The sequence below is a fragment of the Maylandia zebra genome, linkage group LG11 (assembly GCF_041146795.1).
Source record: "Maylandia zebra isolate NMK-2024a linkage group LG11, Mzebra_GT3a, whole genome shotgun sequence".
Classification (NCBI taxonomy): domain Eukaryota; kingdom Metazoa; phylum Chordata; class Actinopteri; order Cichliformes; family Cichlidae; genus Maylandia; species Maylandia zebra.
Genome location: NC_135177.1, coordinates 3,888,181 through 3,914,820, shown reverse-complemented (window position 1 = coordinate 3,914,820; position 26,640 = coordinate 3,888,181). Strand labels below are relative to the sequence as shown.

The 26,640-nt window shown below is 39.9% G+C and overlaps 1 protein-coding gene and 1 long non-coding RNA gene across 7 annotated transcripts in view; both read left to right on the top strand.

Moving 5' to 3' along the window:
* Positions 1-1,157: 1,157 nt before the first annotated feature.
* LOC143420920 (uncharacterized) lies at positions 1,158-2,659 on the top strand. Its single transcript, XR_013100674.1, has 3 exons — positions 1,158-1,556; positions 2,220-2,301; positions 2,477-2,659. It is a non-coding gene; the product is annotated as an uncharacterized LOC143420920 (long non-coding RNA).
* An 8,132-nt stretch (positions 2,660-10,791) lies between these two features.
* tsnare1 (T-SNARE Domain Containing 1) overlaps positions 10,792-26,640 on the top strand; it is a 271,580-nt gene continuing 255,731 nt past the window's right edge. For 5 of the 6 annotated variants that reach the window (XM_076889692.1, XM_076889687.1, XM_076889688.1 and 2 more), the window contains exon 1: positions 10,792-10,894. The gene's annotated coding sequence lies outside the window, so the exon portion shown is untranslated. The remainder of the gene's footprint in view (positions 10,895-26,640) is intronic. The other variant, XM_076889691.1, reaches the window with a different exon arrangement.

The following is a 26,640-nucleotide window of genomic DNA, read 5'->3' as shown; positions in this document are numbered from 1 at the left end:
TCAAGATCTGCACAAATTGACAGAAACACTGAAGCAGCTCCACATTTTATTCTATTGTCATGTATGTCCTATTTGTCAGGTGACAGAAGAACCAACACAAAGCTCAGAGAGCAATGGTGATACAAGATCACAGGTGAAATTGGAGGATGACTTGATGGTTCATGACTGTATTTGAAGCACATGTGTGACTGCATGTATTTGGAATGTCTCACTGTTATTCATCAGGTGACAGAGGCAGCTCTGCCATGTTGTAGCTCAGACAGAGGTGAAGAGCCGAGGTCACAGGTGACTGACTGATGATTTGGTGCTATAGATTAACTAGTATTTATTATCATGACAATTGTTAGGCTGCTGATGTAAATTGATTCATTAGTGTATATTTGACAAAGAATCTGAATTGACACGTCTCACTTTTTATATGGCACGGATCAATATGTTATTTTATCAGGTGGCAATATGTCCTAGTGCAGTTAGAGGGGAAGAGCCAGGGCCAAATGTGAGGCACATATCAAGCACAGAATAATAATTGTAATCCGAGGATAAAACGCATGTACTGAGGCTAAAAGATGCTTCAGTGCTCTCAGAAGACTAAAAAGATGGGTAAGGTTAACAGTGACTCGAATGAGATTAAACAATGCTGCTGTATGCCATGTCCACCAGGAGAGACTGGACAGTATAGATGTAAAACCAATATGCCAGCAGTTTATCTCAGTTAACGAGAGGAGAAGGCATGTGTTTGGCTCCTTCACATAGTGGACATTGAGTTGTTGTGTGGGGAACCAGTAGTCCATGTCTGTTGCTGTAACAGTGGTTCATGTTTGGAATAAATAATCCCAGCTCACTGATTTGATCGGGGCAATAGTGCCTAAAATGTTGCATAATTTTGCTGAGAGATCTTTTACTTTGTGGTAATCTTAAATGAGTAGTAATGTTGTTAAGTCCTTAAAGTCATATTCTTTTATTGTCATGACTGTATTTGAAGCTATTTTTATGTTTGTATGATACCTGATTTATATGAAATATGGCTGAAGTAAACTAAACTCTAAAATACTTACGGTGTGTTCACACCGAACGCGATAGAAGCAGGCGGAGCGTCAGGCTTACATGTAAAGTCAATGGAAAGGCGCGCTGACCCGCGATTGCGGCTCCCGCGAAAATTCGGAAGCAGATTTGCGTCGCCAAAACGCCAAAACGCCTGAAACGCGCGTGAGTGTAGCGCGTTTCAGGCGTTTGACTCGCGAAAAAAACCACGCGCGTGAGTTTATGTGTTGCATTTTGTGCATACACGCGTTTCGCGTCCCCCGCTCGAGTTGGAAAAATCTGAACTCCAGCGTCAAATCGCGCCGCGACAACCAATCAGGAGCCTGGTGACGTGGCTGTTACCTAGTTCAAAGGGGCAGATCCAGCCAAAGCCCTTTATTCTTCAATAGAAGGAAGGCTAATCAATGCTGTAGCAAACAACCCGGAGCCATACGACACCAGCTGCTTTCTGGACCGAGACAGGAATATAAAGGACCGAGCTTGGAGGAAGATATGTGAAGAGATCGGGCAACCTGGTAAGTTCATTCATTTTTCTTAAGTTTTCTCTAAAGTTTTCACTGACCCGGGGAAGCTGCACAAAAGCTAGCAAGCCACCGCTATTTTCCCACTGACGTACAAATACCGTTCTGCTTTTAGGCATGTTGTCATTTAAGAATATATTTTATTGTTTATTAATAAACAGCTCACAGTGGTCCCGCTGTTCATCCGTCACCGCCTCTTTTTTTTTGATTTTCGTTTTCTTTTTTTTTGCACCGGACAGCATTGCATTCTGCAGCCTGATTGACAAATCTCCTGCGCTTGCCAATTTTATCATGTTTGGTTTTGATAACCATCACGTCCAATAGAAAAAACAGCACAAAAACACCCATAACTATGAGCCTCATTCGGAAATAGACACCTGCACCGCGAGGGAAAAAGGCGCACGAAAGTGGCAGGCAGATGAAGACAAACCGCGGCATATTAATACTTTTACGTTTAGCAATCTACAAAGGTTTGCACTTTGAGAATCAATTGTGAGAACTGTGACCAATGTTCATGTGTGTGTGTGGAAAACAGTGTATAAAGTGCGTGACCAGGGGCTAGTTATTCTGAGAACCCCTGCTGCAATAAATGAGGGACCACTGTCTACGCTACGATTATTATATTCAACCTGTTAACATTTAATACTGTATTGATAGAGCCAACTGATTCTGAAGCAGAGCATCCCCTGTTGCTTCTCCTGGCTGCCCAGTCCCTGAGCTCCTGCTGCTGCACCCACAGGTATGTACAGCAAGCACTGATACCTTTTTAGTCGGTGGGATTGCCTTGTGATCACCTTTACTAAATATCTACAACCAATCTGATTATATCCTGTTTTTGTTTTGTTTTTTTCAATGTTGAAATTAAAATCTAGTAGCAGCCTTCTCATTTCTTTGTGTTTTGTGCTGTTTTACAGGCCCACAGGGGAGGACGGCTCCGAGGCAGATGAGGGACGGGTCCCAGGACGGTCCATCGGTGGTGGAGCTGGAGCCACACCAGTCTCCAATGGAGCATTTCCTCCTCAGCCTGGTTCCTACTCTGGAGAGCAGCTGGTCCTTTTTATTCCTGTCTCTCTGTAAATACTTATATTTTATATATTTATGTTTAATGTTTTTCTGTTTGAGAATTCCAATATTATTTCAAATAAATGTTTATAATGACTAATGTCTCAGTTCTACTACACAGCAAATGTTGGCACACAACTTGACACATGTAGAATTTATTTCATATTATACTAATGACAAAATATACTGATACAGTGGGATGCAACAGTTTGGGCAACCTTGTTAATAGACATCATTTTCCTGTATAAATCGTTGGTTGTTACAATAAAAAAATGTCAGTTAAATATCATACAGGAGACACACACAGTGATATTTGAGAAGTGAAAAGAAGTTTACTGGATTTACAGAAAGTGTGCAATAATTATTTAAACAAAATCAAGCAGGTGCATAAATTTGGGCACCACAAAAAAGAAATGAAATAAATATTTAGTGTATATCAATGTGTGTGTCTCCTATATGATATATGGGGTGCTTTTGTCTGGACGTGCTTCCCATCCAGAGCTGCACAGCACAGAGGGAAGTTCCAGCGCTCCTGGAGTCCCTCTGTGATGGACCGCCAGTCTCCAGGTGAAGGCACAGCCATGAAGTCGTCCACTAGACAGTCCCAGATGGCCGTCGCTGCCTGGGGGGTGATCTGACACACCGACTCTGTAACTGAACGCTTGGTGCTGAAGCAGTCCGCGGTGACAAGGAACCTGGACAAAATTGTTCAAAATCAGTATTATGTGTACTGCAGTTACAAAATACATTATTCAAATTCCAAAACACTTTTGTGATGTCAGATTTAATCACAAAACATGAATCTTACATAAAACCTTTTGTAATTATAAGGATAATTACAAAATGTATATTAGATGATATCTAAAACAGTTGTGTTTTATTTTAACTTTAACATATCATAATTTGATTGGTAGCAACTTTTGCCACTACAGTGAGCCAATCACTCATAATCCCTAAACATGTCAATCAGGTAGGAATGAAGTGAGACATTAATAGAAATAAAGAGTTGTGTGTTGACATGTAGCCCTTTCCTTGCTTAAATCATTAATATTTTTGAAAAATTAATCTGTGATAAGACAGCTTATCAAGATAGAACCATGTAACTAGAGATGAACCAAACTGTTCAGTTTTATCTAACTCTGTTTTAATAAAGGCTGGTGACCCCTGTTATAGAGTCTGACAGCTGCAGGGATTATATACAAATATTCAACTATCCCAGAATTAAACCAGGTCTAAATAAAAAGGAGTGAGTATCACTACAAAGGTTAACTCAGTGGTGCTAATGCTACAGTTTGATATCAGCAAACACCGAGCGCATACATTGATGTGACACCACAGCCATGCTATCATCGCAAACACTGATAACAGCATAAATCGAATTAAATCGGGGCTTGATGAGAGCTTCTGAGTATCACTAGAAATATTATAAAGAGTCGTCTTTGTACCACAGTTTGCTTTCAGTAAACACCGACAGCATTCACTGTTAGCATAGCACATCCATGTTAGCAGTGTATAAATGGATGGTTTAGCATATTAGCACAGGTATCAATAAAGGACTACCGTATTAAATACTTTTACTAACCTCAGGCAGACGGACAGGCGCTCTGCAGGTGGGATTGAGCGCCTGTAATTGGTGTCTAGGCGGGCGATTCTGGGACCGACGCGGGACAGCAGGTCCTCAAACTGGCCGAGTGAATGACGGTGATAGCGCTGGAATCGGCCGTCATCCAGGCGCAGCTCCTGGAGCAAGTGGTGAAACTCACCAAACTGCTCACACCTCTGGAGGACCTGATGGACCCAGGTACGGCGAGGATGTCCTTTACGCCGCTACTCTGCTCTCCACAGTAAATAGAGAAGGGAGACTCTCTCTTCAAGCGCTAGCTCGACACCTGCCATCTTGCAAAGATACCGGTCTTGCAAAACTTCCTCCCACATCCCTCCCACATTTCCGGTTCACGTGCGTTAAAATATGATATTGGACACGCGTAGAGGTGCGAATGTGCACGCGTCAAGTTAGGGGCGTTTGGGGCTTTTTTCACGCGCCCATCGCGTTCGGTGTGAACACACCGTTAGTCATTTGTTATATAATTCAAATGTAAAAATATGAATTGTAATTTTAAATGGTTTAAAAGCATGTAGAATTTTGCTACCGGCTCTCTTTCTTTCCCTCTCCCTCCTGCTCTTGTTGTGTGCTACTGCTGTTGCGAGTGTAACTACCGCCCTGCCCCCTCAGCTCAGCGCTGAGCAGAGGGGGGAGGGGCGCAAACGCAAGGCTCTGTTTGCCGTCTCTGCTCAGCGCAAACACAAGGGTGACTTGCAGCGTGAAGTGAAAAAAAGTGAAAGTGAGGGCAGGAGAAAGAAAAAAAACAAACAAACCCCACAGCTCCCAATAAGGAGCCGGCTCGCATTGTTCACTTCAAAGATCCGGCTCTAAGAGCCATTTCGTTCGTGACCGACCCATCACTAGTCAGAATGACTATTGACTATTTTTTTCCCAACTTCACACTAAGATATGAAAGTGTAATCTGATTAACCTTGAGCTGTACAAAATTCATTATAGTTGTCATGACAGAGTAAAATAAGCATATTTTCTACGTAACTTGGAGAAGGGTGGGGGGCATAGCTGTTCTTCATAATAAGTTTATTTGTTGGACTGCAGCAATTATTATTCAGGGACCTGTCAAGGCAAAATTGGCAGCAGAAGATGCCCAGACTGAGGGTGTATTCTGATACAATGATAAAAGATCACACAGTCAGGAAAAAATTATTCGAACCCCTACTGATTTTGTAAGTTTGCCCACTAACAAACAAATTATCAGTCTATAAAAAAAATCCAGAAAAATGTATTTCAAAAAAGTTATAAATTAATTCCCATTTTCATAAACAAAAATAAGTATTTGATCCCTTTGCAAAATGTGCTTTAGCACTTGGTCGCAAAACATTTGTTGGGAACCACAGAGGTCAGCTGTGTCTTGTATTTGGCTAAATATTTTGCACACATCTCAGGGGGGATGTTGTCCCACGCCATTTTGCAGATCCTCTCTATGTTTTGTGGTGGAAGCCAGAAATCTCGCTGATTGATCAAATACTTATTTGCATTTTCAAAAAAAAAAATCAGATTATTAAATGAAATAAGTTTATAACCTTTTTGAAATGCATTTTTCTGGATTTTTTTTAATAGACTGATAATTTGTTTGTTAGTGGGCAAACTTACAAAATCAGTTCACTTATAGACTAAATTAAAAATCAGCAGGGGTTCAAATAATTTTTTCCAAGACTGTACAAGCAAAAGATGATCTAGGCGTTGTCACACCTTTTCATACTTGCCAAAAAGCAACAGTTGCTATCCGTCAGTGTAGTCCCAAATTACTCTTTTTATGGACCATTCATTATTTTCAGTGTTGCATGTAACATGTTCCAAAGAGATGTTACTGTAATTGAGCTAATTTTTTATAATGTAGTAATGTAACATTGGTTACATTGATGGTATGAATTATTATACTACCTGCATTAAAAAGTTACAACAGGCGTCTGTTGTAAGAAAAAAGAAAGAAATTTTTTTTTTGTTAATGGACATTTGTGCTATACTCAAAACAAAAAGCTAACAACAAGCTAGCCAAGAAGAACAGTGATTTAACTGACCATAGAACAGGTAACAATGGCAGTGTTGCATAGTCAAACTTGTAGTATTGTAAAATCCCATTTCTAATGTTTCTAAAGTAGAATCACAGTGGCATATTCATTTTGAACAAGCCATAAAAAGGGCTTGTTTCAGCAGCAATGATTTTATTTGACATTACATTGTGTTTCATGTTCACAGCAACAGCTTCCAAATGCAAGTGCCAAACTTGGAATCAACTCCAGACCTTTCACCTGCTTAACTGATTGAGAAATAATTAAGAAACAGCCCCAGCCTCTCCATGAAACACCTTTGGAGAAAATTCTCTAATTACATTTGAGCCCCTGAAAATTGGGCACTTTCACTGAAAATGTTGGTCAATCCTCAAAGGTCATGCAGCATTGCTGTGCATTGCTTTGAATCAGAGCGAAGAGTCTGCATTTTAATTGCGTCTCTATTGTTTCTTTCGAAATCTATTGTGGTGTCTCATGTGAAGCCAAAATTCTGAATATTCTATCACTCTGAAAACATTTCTGAACCTAAGTGTATGGCTACTGTAATGCTTACAATGAAAACTGAGAACTTTCTGTAGGCAAAAACGGTTGACCTACTATGACAGTTGCAGGGAAGTGAATATCAAATTACAAAACCCTACCCTTTGTTAACAACAAATGTTAGGGTTAAATTCTTTATACGAAAATAAAAGTTGTGCAAGGGATTTGATTTGAAAGGTAACAAATCCAGCGCATGTCAGTAGACTGCAGACTGCTGTCAACTGGGTTTTGTTTTCTTGCCCCTCCAAGTTTGAACGAGTACTGTAGAACAAACATGTTTTAATGAGTCAAGCGAGATCAAAAAAATGAAAATGGCTGTGGGGTTTCTACTACTGTTTGGGCCACATTCAGATCCACTCCCAAGTTTTTCCCTTTATTTACCTAAGGTATCAATGCCAGATGAGAAGCATCCTTTTACTCTGGAAGAGGCTGTTAAAGTTGGGTCAGTGAGTCAGAGAATGGTCACTTCTGATCAATAACAGTCATACTGAGGTGAGTTATTGAAGATATGCTGAGCTTTTCATCAGGGTGCTGTTTTTGCTGCTCTTAGTCTCTGTTCACCATGGTTAGTGAAACTCTGAGGCTTAGTGAATAAACTCTCATATGATGTGAGAATGTAATCAAACTTATTACCAGAGAAAAAAGTGTTATTTTTAGACACTTGAGCCTAACATTAATTGGTATAATATTAAGTTATAAACAGCTATTGTTGTTGTTTAGTGTCCTTTTGTCATCTGTCTGGGAACGGGATGTGGCAGTCTAATCTGCTAACAGTAAGTAACTGTGACAATGTTGGGAATGAATAAGCATTTGTATGCATGTTTTCATGTGTTAGAGCCCTGACTTCAAGTTCAGGAGATGATGGTTGAGGTGAGGAAGACGAGGATGACATTTTATTAAGATGCCAGTGGTGATGTCTCTTTCCTTCCCATTGTCATTTCTTTGGTGAAGTGTAACCCCTCTCTCAGAGGATAAAACATATTTATCCATATGGCTTGTAGGTGCAGACAGGAATCGAAATGTCCCTTCAGGGAATTTGAACAGCTACGACTTCTCTTGCCTTCTACCTCTGGCATAGCGCGCACATGCATACATAAAACGCCATTAGTCAGAAGGGAGATGCCTGTCCTGCCCACTGTATTCACAAACAGCGAACCTGCTCGTGCATTTATATATGTATTTTTAATGGATAAATTATTAGTTTATGAGAATGCATCCATTTGTTGACAGAATAATCTATGTACAGTGGGGCAAAAAAGTATTTAGTCAGCCACCGATTGTGCAAGTTCCCCCACCTAAAATGATGACAGAGGTCAGTAATTTGCACCAGAGGTACACTTCAACTGTGAGAGATAGAATGTGAAAAAAAAATCCACATGGTAGGATTTGTAAAGAATTTATTGGTAAATCAGGGTGGAAAATAAGTATTTGGTCAATAACAAAAATACAACTCAATATTTTGTAACATAACCTTTGTTGGCAATAACAGAGGTCAAACGTTTACTATAGGTCTTTACCAGGTTTGCACACACAGTAGCTGGTATTTTGGCCCATTCCTCCATGCAGATCTTCTCGAGAGCAGTGATGTTTTGGGGCTGTCGCCAAGCAACACGGACTTTCAACTCCCACCACAGATTTTCTATGGGGTTGAGGTCTGGAGACTGGCTAGGCCACTCCAGGACTTTCAAATGCTTCTTACGGAGCCACTCCTTTGTTGCCCGGGCGGTGTGTTTTGGATCATTGTCGTGTTGGAAGACCCAGCCTCGTTTCATCTTCAAACTTCTCACTGATGGAAGGAGGTTTTGGCTCAAAATCTCACGATACATGGCCCCATTCATTCTGTCCTTAACACGGATCAGTCGTCCTGTCCCCTTGGCAGAAAAACAGCCCCATAGCATGATGTTTCCACCCCCATGCTTCACAGTAGGTATGGTGTTCTTGGGATGCAACTCAGTATTCGTCTTCCTCCAAACACGACGAGTTGAGTTTATACCAAAAAGTTCTACTTTGGTTTCATCTGACCACATGACATTCTCCCAATCCTCTGCTGTATCATCCATGTGCTCTCTGGCAAACTTCAGACGGGCCTGGACATGCACTGGCTTCAGCAGCGGAACACGTCTGGCACTGCGGGATTTGATTCCCTGCCGTTGTAGTGTGTTACTGATGGTGACCTTTGTTACTTTGGTCCCAGCTCTCTGCAGGTCATTCACCAGGTCCCCCCGTGTGGTTCTGGGATCTTTGCTCACCGTTCTCATGATCATTTTGACCCCACAGGATGAGATCTTGCGCAGAGCCCCAGATCGAGGGAGATTATCAGTGGTCTTGTATGTCTTCCATTTTCTGATGATTGCTCCCACAGTTGATTTTTTCACACCAAGCTGCTTGCCTATTGTAGATTCACTCTTCCCAGTCTGGTGCAGGTCTACAATACTTTTCCTGGTGTCCTTCGAAAGCTCTTTGGTCTTGGCCATGGCGGAGTTTGGAGTCTGACTGTTTGAGGCTGTGGACAGGTGTGTTTTATACAGATGATGAGTTCAAACAGGTGCCATTCATACAGGTAACGAGTGGGGGACAGAAAAGCTTCTTACAGAAGACGTTACAGGTCTGTGAGAGCCAGAGATTTTCCTTGTTTGAGGTGACCAAATTTTTTTTTCACATTCTGTCTCTCACAGTTGAAGTGTACCTCTGGTGCAAATTACTGACCTCTGTCATCATTTTAAGTGGGGGAACTTGCACAATCGGTGGCTGACTAAATACTTTTTTGCCCCACTGTATGCTTATGGTTACAGTATTTTTTTCTAATAAAAAAATGAAAATTACTGAGTGTAACTTTAAAACAGTAATAAGATACCAAATCGCATACATACATACTATTTCACATGCTGCACATATGATATTTTCTCTTAGTACATTTCCAAAATCACTGCAGAGGTCTGATACCCCAAAGGTTGAGGCAGCCATGAATCACATCTTATTACCTAGTCATGGCCATTATCACACCAGGTGTTGTTTTGGACTGAACTTTAGGTGAACTCCATCTCAATGCTTTTTTTTCTATCAAATTGGAACCTGTGCAGAGGCATAGGAAGCGGGCACTTAGATCATCTACACCTACAGATCTCTGTCTGGGGCTGGAGTTAGCTCATCTGGCAAATGCAATTGCTTCTTCACATTTTTCCATTTGCCGTTTTCTGCTGTATGACACGATCCATACTGAGACATCCGCAAAGTTAAACAAAAGAACCACGACATTCACACATATCAAACTGTCCTTGTTAGGAACCTGATAAAGTAGATTTGGAGTCATGGAAAGCCTTCAGGGAGACTTCTCTTTCTTGATCAGATATGTCATGTAGGTCCTGCTTTTTTGTTGCCTTTACTGTGGAAGAGTGGTTCACCACTCTAAAAGATTCTGGCAGTGTGCATATCAGGCTTTGAATCAACTAATCTGGATGAACCAAAGAAGACAATTGCTTGATGGGAAGGAACGAAACCACCCCTACTGTCTGATTTGAAACCACAACTAGGACAGGTCTGGTATATCTCCACAGCAGTCACAAGAGCTGGCTGGATTTACTTAGGATGGGTCAATAGAACAGGTGAAAATTTCAATTGTTGTTGTTTTTCTCCTAAGCTGCTTTAAGAAAAAATATTTTAAACTCTCACTTTTAAAATGTATGACCTGATCTTCAGATTTCTTTTGGTCTCTGTAGATAATTTCTCTGTTCTGTAGCGGTTACCAATTATCTGCATATAAATGAATGCAAGAACCCATCAATGATATTCACTTCATCTGTGCTGTATATGTTTAAAACTGTAATGAAAACTGTAATTCATATACAACTCTTTTAGATTTTCAATTGCTGAAGATTTCAGAACATATAGCTATTGTATAGGTACATAATACAGGGTATTAACCGACACAGTAGGTCTCAACTACAAATCCCACAGTTCTTTGCCAAGACTTAACCAGATCATATGACCAGGGAGCCGAAGCAGGTGGTTGGATCATATGATGTTGTCAGGCGAAGCTGAGGAAGAGCAGGATCTCTGAATCACTGAATCACAGCCCACATCAATCCCTACATTCAAAGGTAAAACTGGAGGAATCCCTCCTTTTCACCCTGCGTTTTTCAGCCTGTAGTGACTGTTTTAATGCTCCAGCCTCACACCGAGGCAGGAGGAAGAGGGGAGGAGATTAGTAGGGAGGAGAGTAGAAACAAAGATGAGGGGGATGGGAGGCCATCAGAGATGCCTTTTCGTTGCTTTCTGCAGACAACAAGAGAGCAGATGTTTGTTGAAATCTTTCTGCTGTAAACATATTGTGCCTGTAGGCTAAGTGAGGAGCGTGTGCTTGTAACGTTGTATGGATGCCATATTCTTTGAGATGTTCAGAGAAAGGATGGATGTGTGATAGTTATACTCACTTTCTCTTTTAAGAGCTCTCTCTGATAAAAGCTATCTGTTGTGTCTGTGATCATGTCATCCCTGGATAGTTCCTGTTTCCTGCTCTTATTTTTATTATTCTTGCGAAAGTAGGTTTGGGAATTAACCGGTTGCTTTTTGGACAGTGTTTTAGCATTCAATTTCGTATCATTTAACAATGTTAAGGAGCCAGACAGCCCCTTTAATGGGCCTGTTTTTCAGGCTGGAACATGTTTTTATATTGTGTTTATACTTTAGACTTAAATATGAAAACACTGAAGGGCAGGCACCCTGGAGATAGGTCACTTTGCTCAGTTTTCCATAGCAATTTAGCATGTCACATGTGTTTATGGGAGTAGATTAACTTTAGGTTTATGTTGCAAATAGATATATCTATCTTCTTCTTAAGTGTTTGATCTTTTAGGGTGGTATGACATGCCCAATATGAAGCTACACTTTATATCTGGCTAGCTTAGCTTAGCATGTAGACACACATAAAGAGTTAGAAACAGCAGATACTTACACCTAAATGACAGAAATGGCTAATAGCTTTAGCAAATTTACTGGGCGAGCATCTCCTGGCTGGAATTTCACAACAGCATAATAAAAAGCCTGTTATTAAGAGGAATTTTGAATCTCTCTAAGAATCCATTAAAAATGGCAAAACCTGCTGGCACCATGGGACTTACATGCTGACAGCTGTGTGTGTAGTACACATGATGCCAGCTAAAGTATCATGTAGTACATTTGCTAACTCTTTCCTAGCAAAAGAGCAAAGACACATTAATCCAGCTAGTAATTTGAAATACTGTAGATGATAAAAGTCTCATATGTGTATCCCCAAAAAAAAGGAGATATTGAACATAAAGACTATTAGAGATCATTTTCTTGTCTTTTCACCATATGAATAGAATAGAATAGCCTTTATTGTCATTGTACAGAGTACAATGAAATTGGACTCCCTCGGTGCAAGATTCAATAATAAATATAAATGTAAAATATAAAAAGTACAATAAAACAATCGCAAGTACTCAAACAATAGTAAGTACGATATATACAGGATAGCAGCATTAATATAATAACAGTATGAATAGCAGCATAATATAATGGCAGTGACGGTATGGTATAGCTAAGCAGGTTCAATTGTTTTTGTGCTTATTTACTACGGTGATAGCTCTGGGAAAGAAGCTATCCCTGAATCTGTTTGCCCTGGTTTTATGTGACCTGTACCGTTGGCCTGACGGTAATAGTTCAAACAGTTGGTTGCTGGGGTGAGAGTAGTCCTTGATGATATTGCCAGCTCTGCTGAGGTACCGGGAGTTTGCAGTGACCTCCAGGCTGGGCAGAGAGCAGCCAGTGATCTTCTGGGCTGTGTTGATGCCCCTCTGCAGTACTTTCCTGTCTGCAGCTGAGCACCCTGCATACCATGATGTTATGCCGTACGTTAGGATGCTCTCTATGGTGGCTCTGTAAAATGTCACCAGCAGCCTCTCCTATATGGTAGGCTATATGGTAGGTCTAGATCATAGTTGTGTTATGGGTTCAGTGCTCTTATCATGGAGTTATATTTTGAGAAACTGACTTTCAGTTTTCTTTTTAGAGTTGCTGCTGTATAAGCTGCTGTAGAGCATGCATGGTCTAAAAAAAAAAAGTAGCTGAGAAAACAATCTGCCCTCAAGGTTCTGGAACTTTTAATTATGTCACATAAGCCTTTGAGAATATGACAACGATGCACCACTGAACAATTGACATCCTGCTACACATCGTTGGGCTGACTCAGTCTCATCTACTGTCATCTACTCTCCCGTTTCTTCCTGTATTTTAATCTGTCTGCTATTTTTTAATGAAGTGATGAAGATGAAGAAAACTTGTTTTGGGATTTAGGCCCCTGTGTGGATTTCTGTTGTTCTTCCAATGGCTTGACAACACTTTTGGTAGTTAATGCATCAAAACAAATTATTACATTTAGTCTTTCTCTGAGTTGCTCGTGGAGGTGGAAGTATTTCAGTAAACTGAATGAGTTACCTATCCTGTCTGTCTTGAGTAAGTGAAAATAAACATAGATTATGCAGTTCCCTTTAGGGTTTATGCATTGTAATGGTTCTTGTTTTGGATTTTCAGTCTGAAACATTGCAGTTTAGTCCAGTCTCAGTCTCAGTGCTTTTCCAGCCTCATATCTAAAAGCAGTAGGTAGCAGTTTTCAGCTCTGATAAAACCTACTGTGCACCACCTGTCCAGCACCAAACACAAATTTGACACAGCTAGAGTCAAATGCAAAATGTGTGAAAAAAAACAGTCAGAAAAGACTGTGGTGTCCTCCACCTGTAAAACCATTCTTGTTTTGGGTGTTGTCTCATTGTTGCCCCTGTATTGAATCTGTTGTTAATTTAATCAAAGCAGCTTAAACTGGTAACACCCCCTCTGCTACTGAAGTGAGCAGACTGATATTTCTGAAGTTGAATTTACCTTTTTGTTTGTGTTCCTTCTGTAGTTCTTTACCCATAAAGTCCGAAAGTCTCAGTTTAGTTTTCTGATTACTTTTAGGATATAACTGGTTAGTTCTGTTTGTGTCCATTTACCCTTAACCTCCGATCCCCACCCCCCACCTTTTTCCTGTTCCATGACTGACTTGTTGTGTCATTGACTTACTTGTGTATCTCCTCGCCCTATGTTCCCTGTGCTTTTTGTATTTGCATTCCTAGTGATTTTTGGTATTTGGATTGCCTTGCATTGTTCTTTGATGATTTTGGATTTCTGGACAACATTTATCTCTGAACTATCAATATCAAAAGCTCACTTTAAGTTTCATGCCTGTCTCCTGTTCAAATTAATCTACTGTAAAATTCGGGCAGTGTAATATCATAATACAAGTAACTAAAGGTCAAGGTCACTATACTAGTTTGGAAGAATACTCTACTAGTCTAGAACAAATGTTCTGTTGGACTCAATAATTATGTGAGCTTGAGTTGAATTATATGCAAAATAAGCAAGGGGGTTAAAAATACCCAATGACTGCAGTAACTATCGCAATTCCTGTCAAAATGAATACAGTATATTGACTCATCTGATGTAAAGGATGAAATCTGAACTAAAACACACCCAGAAATTCAGCTGTGTCAGCATGACATGACAGCTTAAATCTCCATTTCATTTGTAATGTTTACATATGGCTCCTATTCAGAACTGCCATCTGCTGTGGTATCTGCACAAATACATGATCATGCCTTGACATAACAGTTACAGCCCCAGTGCGTAAATAATTAGCTGTTGTTTGTCATTGCGAGATTATCCCAACAGTGAAAGGGTAGATCTATTGTCCACTGGCTATCATGCAGGTAACAGTAAACAACTGTTTATTTATATTTTCCTCCATATTTACTGACAAGTTCTGCCAAAAAAAACAAACAAAAAAATGGACAGAATGGTTTGCTGACTAAAATCTGATGTATTTCTAAACAGAAAATCACTCTCTCTCCCCCACCAGCCTGAGCATTGGGTTATTCTGTGTTTTTTAATACATTTTTAATAGGTTTTAGGAAACAGCCTGTAACCATAGACTGTATATAAAACAAGGATCTAGTGACCCTGACATCAGCTTTTGGTTTTGTAATGTGCCGAAAAGACTGTTTGAATCAAAAGTTGGAGTACTAGTTATCAGCTAATGCTAGATAACTAGATTAAGAGTTTGCATCCAGTCTATGGGTACAATACAGAGACGACCATACCTGCTAGCCACAAACATAACATTTTTACTTACCAAAACTCAAAAACTCAAGTAAACCCTGCTTGGAACATTTGTACCACATCATATTTTTCAGATATATGCACATTTTTCACATTTCTTTCATCTAAGAAATATTGTAAAATACAAAAAACAAACAAACCTCTACACCTTGGACCTTTTAGTACATTTTCATTTTCTCCCATGCAGTATTGTAACTCACTTTTCATGATTACCACTCAAGCCTCCTTGCACCTGAACTGGTTCAGAATGCAACAGTTATAATGTTTTAGCAAAAACTAGCAAGCAATAACCTATCCCCCTTGCTTATGGTACCCTTCACTGGGTTTCAGTGAAATTCAGAATTTACTTTGCAGTTTTATTAATCCCATAGCAAGCATTTCATGAGAGGCAGGAATGGTATTTCAGCAGTCTAATCCTTCTAATCACCTGACCACGGCCGTTTAACTGTAAGACACATTTTAATTCCAGAGGCGATCACACTTTTGAGGTTGTAGCTCCTAAACAGGTCATCACTTCATTCACTTTAATTAACTGCTAGAAAGTTGTTCTTATAGATTTACTTAAACATTTTTCTGTGGTTCACATTGTTGCTTGTATGTCAGTATGTATGTTTGAATGTATATAACAACATGTGCACATATATATGTACTGTATGTTGGATAAGGGATGAGTGCATTTCTTAAATGTCTTAATGTTCTTAGAGAATTCAGTGGCCTAAGACCTGCCTATATGGTCATGATATTGTGTGTTTTTTGACTCAAGAAGTGACAATAAGCTTAAATAAAATTCTGTCATCACAAGCTCTGGTACTTTAGGTATCTGATGAAAATCCCACTCTCTCACATCCATCTGGGAAAACATGGCACTCTGATGCTGGCAATGCTTCAGGTTGGGTGGAAGTTATGTGGGAGGAGATTGTGCAGGCTATGCTTGCTACGATCATAATCCAGGTCTGGATAAGTGATGCAAAACTAAGAGCTGAATTAAGTAACGAGGTGTATGTGGTAGAGCCTTTAAGACTTGTAAGATCCAGGTAGGATGTACTACAGATCAGACTGTTACTGCATATCCCAACACCCACAGTGCAATCTGTTTCTGGACCACCTCATCACTGCGGAACAGGAGTATGCTTTCAGTCCCCAGTCCTCAGTTACAGCAATATTCTAACCGTGTCATGTGTCCATAACAATTTGTCCCTTGCATTTTTTTCACAACAGTCATCCAGGTTTTATCCCCAGGGGGTCAGTTAATATTACTGGTACTATTTCACTTACACACAAGGATTAGTCTTTATTTGTTTCTTGTACTAAAGTAGTTTTTAGTGACTAAAATTATCTAGCAAGTAAAGGCAAGATTGAAAAGGAAGTGAAGAAAAGCCAAACAACAAGGTTCCAGCAAGATACAAACTAGTTTGTCTAAACTGCAACCAACACCTAATCTAGACTTTCTGGGTCTCTAAAAGGGTATTGGCTGGTGCATCACCCAAGTGTGACACCATAGGTGTAGTGGATAGATACAGAGGTGGTATCTCATAAATCAGCATTAAGAATGTCTGGTGTCTCTGTGATACAGATTATACCATGATAGTGTATTTCCACTGATACAACATGACAGCAGTCAATTTTCCACTGCAACATGGAGCATTTTTACTCAACATCAATTTTACAAGGAAATTACCAAAAAGGTTTTTGAATTGTGAAACTGAAAGAACATTTTTCGAGCTTACTGCAGCATAAGCTTATTTTGGACACACTGTACTTTTGTTAGTTATATAACCACAATCCCCAAAATGATGCTCTATAAAATGTAAATAAAAAATGATTCACAAATTTCACACACCCACATTTGTTTCACATTAGAACATAAAAGATGTATCACCTGTTTAAACTGAGACATTTTACTAGATGATAAAAAAAAATACAAATTTATTTTAAATTTGATGTCAGCAACATGTCTCAAAAAAGTTGGGTGGGGAAACAAAATGCTGGAAAATTAAAACAGCTCAACAAATATTGTATAAGTTATTAGGTTACCTGGCAACAGGTGAATAGCATGGTTGGTTATAAAAACTACATCTTAGAGAGGCAGAATTTTTAAAAAGTAAGTAAAGGCAGAGGTTCTAAAAAAAGTACATGATAGCATCAAAACAATACAGAGAATATGGAGAAATGGCCAATATTGACAGCCCCTGATCTTCAGTACTGCATTTTAAAAAAAGGCATGTCAGAAAGGATTCTGTCAACGAAAAAATTGCATAGGGTCAGGAACACCTGCAGAAATCTTGGTCATAGTTCACCATGCTATGCACAAATGCTTAACATTTAAGCTCTTTAAGGAATGAAGAAGCCATATGCAAACATGACCTGGAAATGCCACCATTGCCTCTGGGCCAAAGCTCATTTAAAACAGACTAAGGCAATGTGGAAAACTGTTGCGGGGTCACTTAAATCGAAATTTGAAATTCTATTTGGAAAACATGGGCGCCACATATTCTGGACTAAAGAGAAGAGGATATTTAATCATCACTTTTATCATCGTGCACCTCTGGTGATTTGGGGATACATCAGTGCCCATGGAACTGGCAGCTTGTACATGCGGAAAGGCACCAGCTGTACTGAAAGTTATACACCAGTTTTAGAGCAGCATATACTCACATTCAAATTGGGGAAGCTCATTGCTTATTTCAGCAGGAATGCTGAACCACACACTGCGTCTATTACAACAAAATGGCTTCATAGTACACACAATAGAAAGTTAATAATGTATTGAAAAATGTGACAAAGAACAGTCACGAGTGTTGAACTGCTGTATTTCTGTAGCAAAATTCTATTTCCAGTTCCCAGAAATTACAGACTGCTCTTAAAAGAAGAGGGGATGACACTGTCCTAAACATGGTACTGTTCCAACTGTTTTGCAATGTGTTGCTGCCATCAAATTCAAATTAATTTAATATTTTTCTTAAAATGCAACTTTCTCTCACATTAAATTTTTATGTTTTCTGTTGGGAATAAAATATTAGTTTTTTTAGTCCACTCAGACTTGCATGTTTCTTATGTACAACACTGTAAAGTTTAATTATAGCCAACAGGATGTAATCTCACCTTTACCCTTGTTGTAACACGGTGCATCATATTGGTATGCAAACATTTTCTTTCTGCGACTCAGAGAATGAGCATTGTAGCTCACCTAATAATGTAAGTAGCTGACTTGAATGCTAAATGGCAACAGAGACCCCTTGCTAAGGACAGGGTAGAAAAGGAAAGGAGGCCTTTTCTGGATTTAATTTGTGGATTCAGGGAGACAAGAGGCCCTGCCCTCAGAGATAATAAGGCCGGGCTCTGTGATGTGTGAATAATGGCTGGACAGAGGTTTAGAAATCATTAGAATAATCAGTCCTGATGTGGATGGAGATGGACCAATACAAGGGATGCCTAGTGATGGCTGATGTACTAATTAAAATGCTGCTGGTGCACTGTTCTCGTTTTCCACAACGCAGACATACTCTGTACCAACCTCTGCCTGGGAGTTTTGTTTTAATATGCTCCTGCTCATTGTTCCATCCTGATTTGCCTATTAAATTTTATTCATTCATTCATTCATTCATTAGAATTACATGTTTTTTCTTGTTCTCCGTTGTAGCGGAGCGCTGCTGGAGAGTTTTGATTGAGCAGCATTTTACCTTTTCTTTCAGTCGTACAGTTAATCTTTCAGCAGCATTTAAGCTGTAAGTCATTGCTGCTGTTGAGTATTCAGCATTTTTGAGGTTTTATTGCAGTCGGCTACTCATCTTGCTGTCTGCCAGATTGGAAACTCCATTGATCATATCAGATTTGTTAAGTAATTGATTGTTACTGGTTATTAACCTTCCAGAACTTTGGACCCACTTGCCAGCCACTGAGAACAGCCTGTAATCAGTCACAACTGGCAGCCGCTAATGAAATTAGTTCCTGGTTCTGCCTCACAACTTTGTTTGTTCCACAAAGTATTGGCAAGGGCATAGAGATGCCATGGTTTACTCTCCCCAGAGAATGAAGTGATAGAACAACAGAATGCAGATAATGAGCTGCTGCGTCATTGTTGTCACTTTGTAATTACTCATGTGTCTGACCAAAATATAGAGAACATTAAAAGTTATACTTTTTTAACTACCATCGACAGAGAGGATGAAGACATGGACATGATCACTGCACAAAAAACCAGCTTTACGGGCCATTATGGGCCATTCAGCATCCATCCATGCACCCAACTAACTTGCCTAGATTTGGCATTTTGTAATTCTATCATTGATAAAACAATGTCTTAAAACTTCAATACTTTAGAACAAGCAATAACTGTAAATATTGAAATCGTGGCCCTTGCCCTTTCTCGAATTGCACATTATACCTTACGTGTAAAGCTTCTCTTTGACCTGGGAGCTTGAAGGGTGAGCTTTCATGTTTGCTTCAGCATGCAACAGTTCCTGGAATTTGTCTGTACGTATTTATATAGTTAAAGCCAAGAAATCACTAGTGACCAAGGAATGTATGAAGTACATTCCAGGGGCCAGAAACAATTAAGCTAGGTGTCTTATATGCATTTATGTGTAAATGTGTTAGTGAAGCCTCTTTAATCCTCTAAAGCCTGACCTGTCGCTGGCATCAGACATTTTTCAATGGGGCGATCGTGGCTCAAGAGTTGGCAGTTTGTCTTGTAATTGGAAGGTTGCCGGTTCGAGCCCCGGCTCCGACAGTCTCGGTTGTTGTGTCCTTGGGCAAGACACTTCACCCGTTGCCTACTGGTGGTGGTCAGAGGGCCCGGTGGCGCCAGTGTCCGGCAGCCTCACCTCTGTCAGTGCGCCCCAGGGCAGCTGTTACTCCCGTAACTCCTGAACCATTTCTTCACTTGGAAAGAATTCCAACTTCTGAAAGCACTGAACTGTGCTTTCAGTGATATTAGGGTTATTATGGTAATCCCAGACACAAGAGAGAGTGACTGAGCATGATGGAGGTCTCCTCGCTGCATATGACCCTGATACTGTGGCTTCTCTGAAAAACAAAGCCTTAAATCAAAAGTGCTTAACTCCCTGGTATAACTCAAAAACATACGCCTTAAAGGAAATAACCCACAAACCTAAGGGGAAATTTTTACCTAAATAAAAATTTTACTATTAGTGGAAAAAAAAATTCATAACCCTCCCACAGAGTCATCATTTTTAAAGCTACTTTCAGTACCGATATTTATTTAGTCTCTAAAATAAACCAGATAGGGAACATCTTTTGGAAGAATTGTGTTGGACAATGGTGATTATTTTTCTGCTGGCATGTTGAATTTATCAGCTATCTGTACTTTTTTACCTCTTAACACCCACTATTTCAGCAACAACTAGTTTGTGTAGCGCTACAATGTTAATAATGACACAAGAAAAATAATTTTGAAATCTGTTCTGTCCTTTCCTTTTTATCAAAACATACCAAACACAACAACGAAGAAGACCGTTCGTTTAAAGCTTGCATTGTTAGCTTACTGTCAATTGATTATCAGCCTAAAAACTGGTTTCCGTAGCTGTTTTTGTAATTCTCATTTCAAAGCTCTTCTTTAAGTGCAATTTCCACCATTATGCTCACCTGTCTGTGTATTTCATCTGCTGTATTCTCCAGAACCAATTTCATTGCAATAATTGCAATAATCAATCATGTTTGCTTTCAACATTTTCCACAGATTAGTCTGAGCTTATCAGTAGGCAAAGCAGGCCCATTGTTTCCAAAAGCATGACCGCATGACTGATTGGCATTGTGTCGGGTGATGCCTCTCATCACCCGACACAATGAAACGAGATCATCATAACCAGAGAGTCAGCTTTTGTTGAGACTTGACCGAGTTGCATGTTATCACCTAGTTCCAACAATTTGACTACATGACATGTGAAATCTGGATGTTACAGAATATTAAAAGGGAAGTGATGGCCGTTATACAGTGGCCAGTATTACCAGAATGTGCTAGGCTGATAAAAGACTGCCTGATAGTGGGTTTGGAATGTCTTGCTGTGCATGTGGTGATTTCGGGCTTGAAAAGGGTTTTCATACTGGTGTCTGTTTGTGTTTGTAAGTGTTTGTAGGGTCTGTTCCCCACAATTGGGATTGTGTAGCCATGGTGACGGCTGTGAGGGACTGTGAGAAAGCAATCTCCAGGAAGTCATAGCTGCAGGGTGAAGCATATGTAGCATGAGGATGGCACCAGAAGGACGCATCGTAGATGTCCAGTTGGCCATCTGTTGTGGTCCTGCAGACAGGGCCAGGAAGCTCTCCCCACACCCCCTCCCTTCCTCTGAAAACACACAGAAAGATTGACATTTTCAAATACCAGGGCCCGGGACAGCACTTGCTGCCCCGCGGGAGTTCCTCAGCACATCCCAGACACTGAGCTTCAGACACTCTCAGTGGGAGTTCCAGAAAACATCCTCAAGTGGAGTGATGACTCCATGTGGTGCATTTATTGGTGTGCAGAATGAGAGTGGAAGTGGCCACAGCATGGCTCACTCATCGGCCAAAGATCATTACTCTTCCTTATCGCTGGCCAAGTCCTTAGGCTTTTCCACTCTGCTCCAAACAGGGAAACCATTACCAGACCAAGTCACTGGAGGCCTGTCCTAAAGGAAGAAAGCTAGCATTACACTGCTGGTAGGATGTTGGTGTCACTTCTATAAGATCTAGTATACTATAAATAAATTACAAACACTGTGGAATTTCTTATGATATCAAACTAATCATTTAACAGCGTCATAAGTTATTATAGGTGATAAACTTAACAGTATATTTAATAGTAAGCCAAAACATATTTTCTTTTGTGTCATTGTTTTCTGTTTAACCCCCTTCCACCAATACACACACACGCACACATATACACACCTTGTTAAAACATCAATTAACTATGACTAATAATTTAAAAAATGGAATAAATACATGGAATTAATCGCGTGTTTTTGGAAAGCTGATTTCAAATTCACACCACATTCAGACCTGATTACTGCTACACTTGCTGAATTTAAAAAAAAGAAAACACTTTACTTTGCCAAACAGGTTCTTTTAAAGTAGGCCAGAAATCTCAAAAAAGCAACACATCATGCTACGATCTAAAGAAACTCAACAACAGATGCGAAACAAAGTTACTGAAATCTGGTTTTGTAACCCTTTCCACACTGATATTTCTGAGGCTTTTGAGACTTCAGCAAGCCACAGTGAGAGCGACTGTCCACAAATGGAGAAAACCTGAAACAGCCTAACAAAATTGCTCCAAGACTACATCTGCGACTATATCAAACCCAGAACAGCATCTAAAGGACTGTTGGCTTCACTTGCCTCATTTAAGCTCAGCTTTCATGATTCAGCAATAATAAGAAAGAAACTGAACAAAATGCCAACTGTGGTCGTTCCAAGGTGAAAATAACTGCAGACCAAAAAGAGCACAAAGGTTCATCTCATGTTTAATAAAAACATCCCCAAAACTATAGGGAAAATATTTTCTTGACTGATCTGCCCAATATGTTATAAAAACAAAAACAAAACAAAACACTACCACAAAACTACCACAACAGTCAATCATTGTGGTGGTAGGGCTGCTTTGCTGCTTCAGGACCTGGATGCTCTCTAGAAGAAAGTCCACAAGTAGAGTGTCTGGGCATTATTCGCCCAGACTTAAATCAGACCTTAAACAGGATTTTAATGCCCCCCAAAAACCCTTGAGTGTGATTGAAATAAAGCAGTTTTGCCAGTTATTACAAATGCTTTAGTGCAGTTCTTGCTGACAACAGTGGTACAAACAGTTATTAGGTGAAGGAGGCAATTACTTTCTCACACAGGGCCAGCTGGATTTAGGAAGCTTTTCCACCTTAACAAACGAAATAATCATCACAGTCAACACAGCATTTTGGATTAACTCTGATTAGCTTTGTGTAGCATTAAAAATGTTTGGCTAACCTGTGATATTTAACTATCATAAAATAAAGCAGGCATAACATCAGAACACTCACTGTGAAACAATTTGAACCATTTATTGCTTCAATAATATAAATGCAAAAAAAAGTAGAACAGTGAAAATGTATCACACTTTCCACATTTGCCTACTCTTCGCTAGACTTCTCTGTCCTTCTGTGTTTTGTCCACAATACTCTGCAGCATTGTGGGTGAGTCTGCAGCCCCTGAGCTCTCCTACTCAAGCCTGACACTCATTCAATTCAGCTGCTCTGCTCTGGATTTCAGTTTTTACTTGCTTGGAATACTTCTCCGTTTGGGCTGTGCTCATCGACGGTTTTCGCAATGCTCTCCACTGCCAGCAACAGGTCTGGTTCTCCAGGTGTCATCCACTCTGGGCTGTTCTGTTCTGGCTCAATATCCCATAACTGACGTATTCAGGCCTACAGTAATTATTTTTCTCTTATCTAACTCATCTAATCTAGCAAGTTCCGGCTGATGATATAGCAGGCAATAAGCAACAATAAGTCACTAGGCAGTCAGTCATGATTGTTATTTTAAATGAATTTCCATGGAGTCAAAATGACCCCTGATGTTCTTCTAGGTATAAACAGCCTTTATTATTCTATTCAAAATTCCATGATGAATAGACTCTCAAAACTATCATTTGGTTTTGTTTTAACAGAGTTCCATGATTTTAACATGCCAAAAGAGTCAACATGACCAATTTGGCAGTTCTAGTGTTAATAAGCTCACACTTAGAGTAGTCAGTACTGCTGTGCAAAACTTTGTGATCGATCCAAAAACCAAGTAAACACAGAGCAAGTATTGCTGATAGCAATACTGATAGCAATACATTTATCCTATGAGGCCAGTTTATATAGAGGGAGCAATGTGACATGATATTTGACACAAATCATCATCAGTTTACAAATTCTGAACATAATTTAAGTCACCGTGAATTTTCTTATTTTGAAACTGGGTTTTTGGAGACCTGGAGTGTAAACGTGCCTGTGTCTAAAGCACTTTGAATCAGCTTCTGTTGTTTAAATCTGCTATAGGCTATAAATTAAATCATTTTCAATAAATATAATACATTTCAGACATGTTCAAGGTATATTTTGTCAGTGTGCTACATACTGAACTGAGATTCAATTCTATCTATCATAGTATCAATTTAATATCAATATCAGCATTGTTATAGATAGTATTGATATTTATCCATCATCCATTTCTATCAGCAAGTGTCGGCAGACAGCTGTGCTTTAGTGTCTGCTCTTTAACTTCCAGTTTGAACGTTGGCGGGTCAAAGCCACAGCAGTCTGAATGTATCAACTTGATGGGGTTTTTTTTCGTTGTGTTGTCCCTCACTGCAGCACATTATGAAAAAGCTGCCTAGCCCCAAGGAACTGTAAGAGAAGGGTTTGTGTATTTGATTTCACTCAGACAACTGAAGCCTCATTAACTATCAGAAGCTGTGCTTTATCTTATAATGCAGACTTTTTGGTTGAATATTGAGTTTGAAATTGATATGTGGCTGTTTACCAAGCAGCAAAAGTATAACTATAAGCAGTATAACATGAAAGGAAACATGTGATTTTTAACTTTATCACAGTGCAGCATGAATGTGCTCGGGTCTGTTGAAAGGGCTTTGTTGGCTTTGCTGATGAAATCATCCAAGCGTAGACTAAAAGACCTTTGTTTCATTTTGATTCTCTTCCCTTTTTTTGGTGGTGAGGTATGACGATAGTAACGTGACAGCTCACGTGCATGCAGTGGAAGAAAAACATGTTCATGACTTCACATCCTGTGTCTGATGTCCTTGTGCTTCTGTTGAACCAAAAAAGTGTCCCTCTGACATATGAGTTGTGTTATTATGCTTCAGCCTCAACTTTAATCCAATGCCCTGTGGTTATTTCCTTGTTTTCTTTCTTCTTCTTTTTTTCCAAGGACCATCATTCTAAAAATACAATCAGCTGAGATGGCTTTTGAAGAGCCTGACTTGAAATATTACTGTAGGTATGTGGGTGTATGTTACACAACCCTGAGGAAACATAATGGCTGCTTTTTTTCAAAGGTCAGATGAAAAGGAGGCTAGATAAAGTCTACCGCACGCTTGGCTGTCCTTTAAAGAAAGGCCACGGCCAGATTGGGAGTGAGAGTGAGAGAAGCTTAAGGAAAAGAGAACAGTTCTTAAGCACAGATTAGTAAGAGAAGTTTGTGGAATAATGAACAGTTTCCCCTTAGGACCATCACCTGCTCCACGTTACATTCGCATGCATGAGAGCCAGCAAAGTGCGGTCGAAAACTCTCATCCTGCCATTGACAATCCAATCAAATAAGTGCAGAGAGGACAACCTTTCTGGTCCTTTCAGACAAATGAAAGTAGTGTGACACTTTAGCCTTCTGACTCAAGGTCACCTTTCACTAAAGCAGTTTGGTCTCACTGCGACTAAAGTGTTATTGGTGCATGTCTGACTGAGCAATTTTTCCCCACTAATAAAGATTCAGCTGGTTCCTTTCAGACACCGAATAACCACTTAAAGTATCGATGATTTAACATCAAGCTTAATGGAACATTTCCATTTCAAGCAACTCAGGGCCCATATAAGGGTTCCTCCGAATCTGACTGGACCAAATTCTGACTTTGCTTGAACACAGTCATGGGAAAAGGTGCAGTTTGGGCCAGATGTGTCAGATAATGAATGGCGAAGCTCTGGGAATGATGTTTAGACACTTTGGAATTTCAGGAGCTGTCCAACAACTTTAGCAAACAGATTATTTGCCTTTACTGTAGTATCAAATGAAGGCAGGATGTGCACTGCTGTCTTACTGCTTTGCAGAAAGACTAAGAGGCAGATGTAATGCGTGACCTTTGCATTGCTCAAGTCTAAATAAGGACGTAATAAAGTTCAACCTGAGCTTTGTAGAACAGTTCAGTGTGACTGTAGAGTAGAAGTGAACCCAAATGAAACAGTTATCTCCTGTTGTTTCTAACTAATGCATGTCTTGTGTAAGTACAAATTCAGATCCTTTAATTCAGATATGTTTTAAGAGTATGCAACCTGTAAATCTTTACAGCTGAGGTCACTGATTAAGATACTGGTTTTAATTAAAATGTGATAATTTAATTGTAACAGCTTAATTTTTACAGGCTTTTACAATGGCTGTCAGGGAATGCTGTGTGGCAGGCAGGAGTAGGACCCAAGATGCAGGCACAGACTCGAGGGATGAACTCAAAAAACTCAGCTTTATTTGCTGACAGGGGAAAAGCATACAAAACTAAACTGGGAAATATAAACTTACACTTGACGGAGAGGCACACGAGGAAACACACAGCTTGCGGGACGACGCGACACTGACTCAGCGAAACACAGGGTTTAAATACACTGGGAAGCAACGAGGGGAATGAGACACAGAAGGCGAGCACAGCTGGGGGAAATCAGAACTGACGAGACAAGGAAGCGTAAACTGAACACACTGAGATAAGACAGAGACCTTCAAAGTAAAACAGGAAACACATAACACAGATTGAACAAAACAGAAAACAAAAGCAGGACACAGGAAACACCAGAGCCCAAGAAAGTAGCCCAAACACAGTCCAGTTCAGTTGGCCGACCACACGGAAGGCAGTGGCGGCGACGTGGAAACTGTTCTGAAAAAGTTCAGGGGGCCGGGCAGGCGGGAGGCACCGGCAGCGACAGAGCAGGTCAGGAGGCCGGCT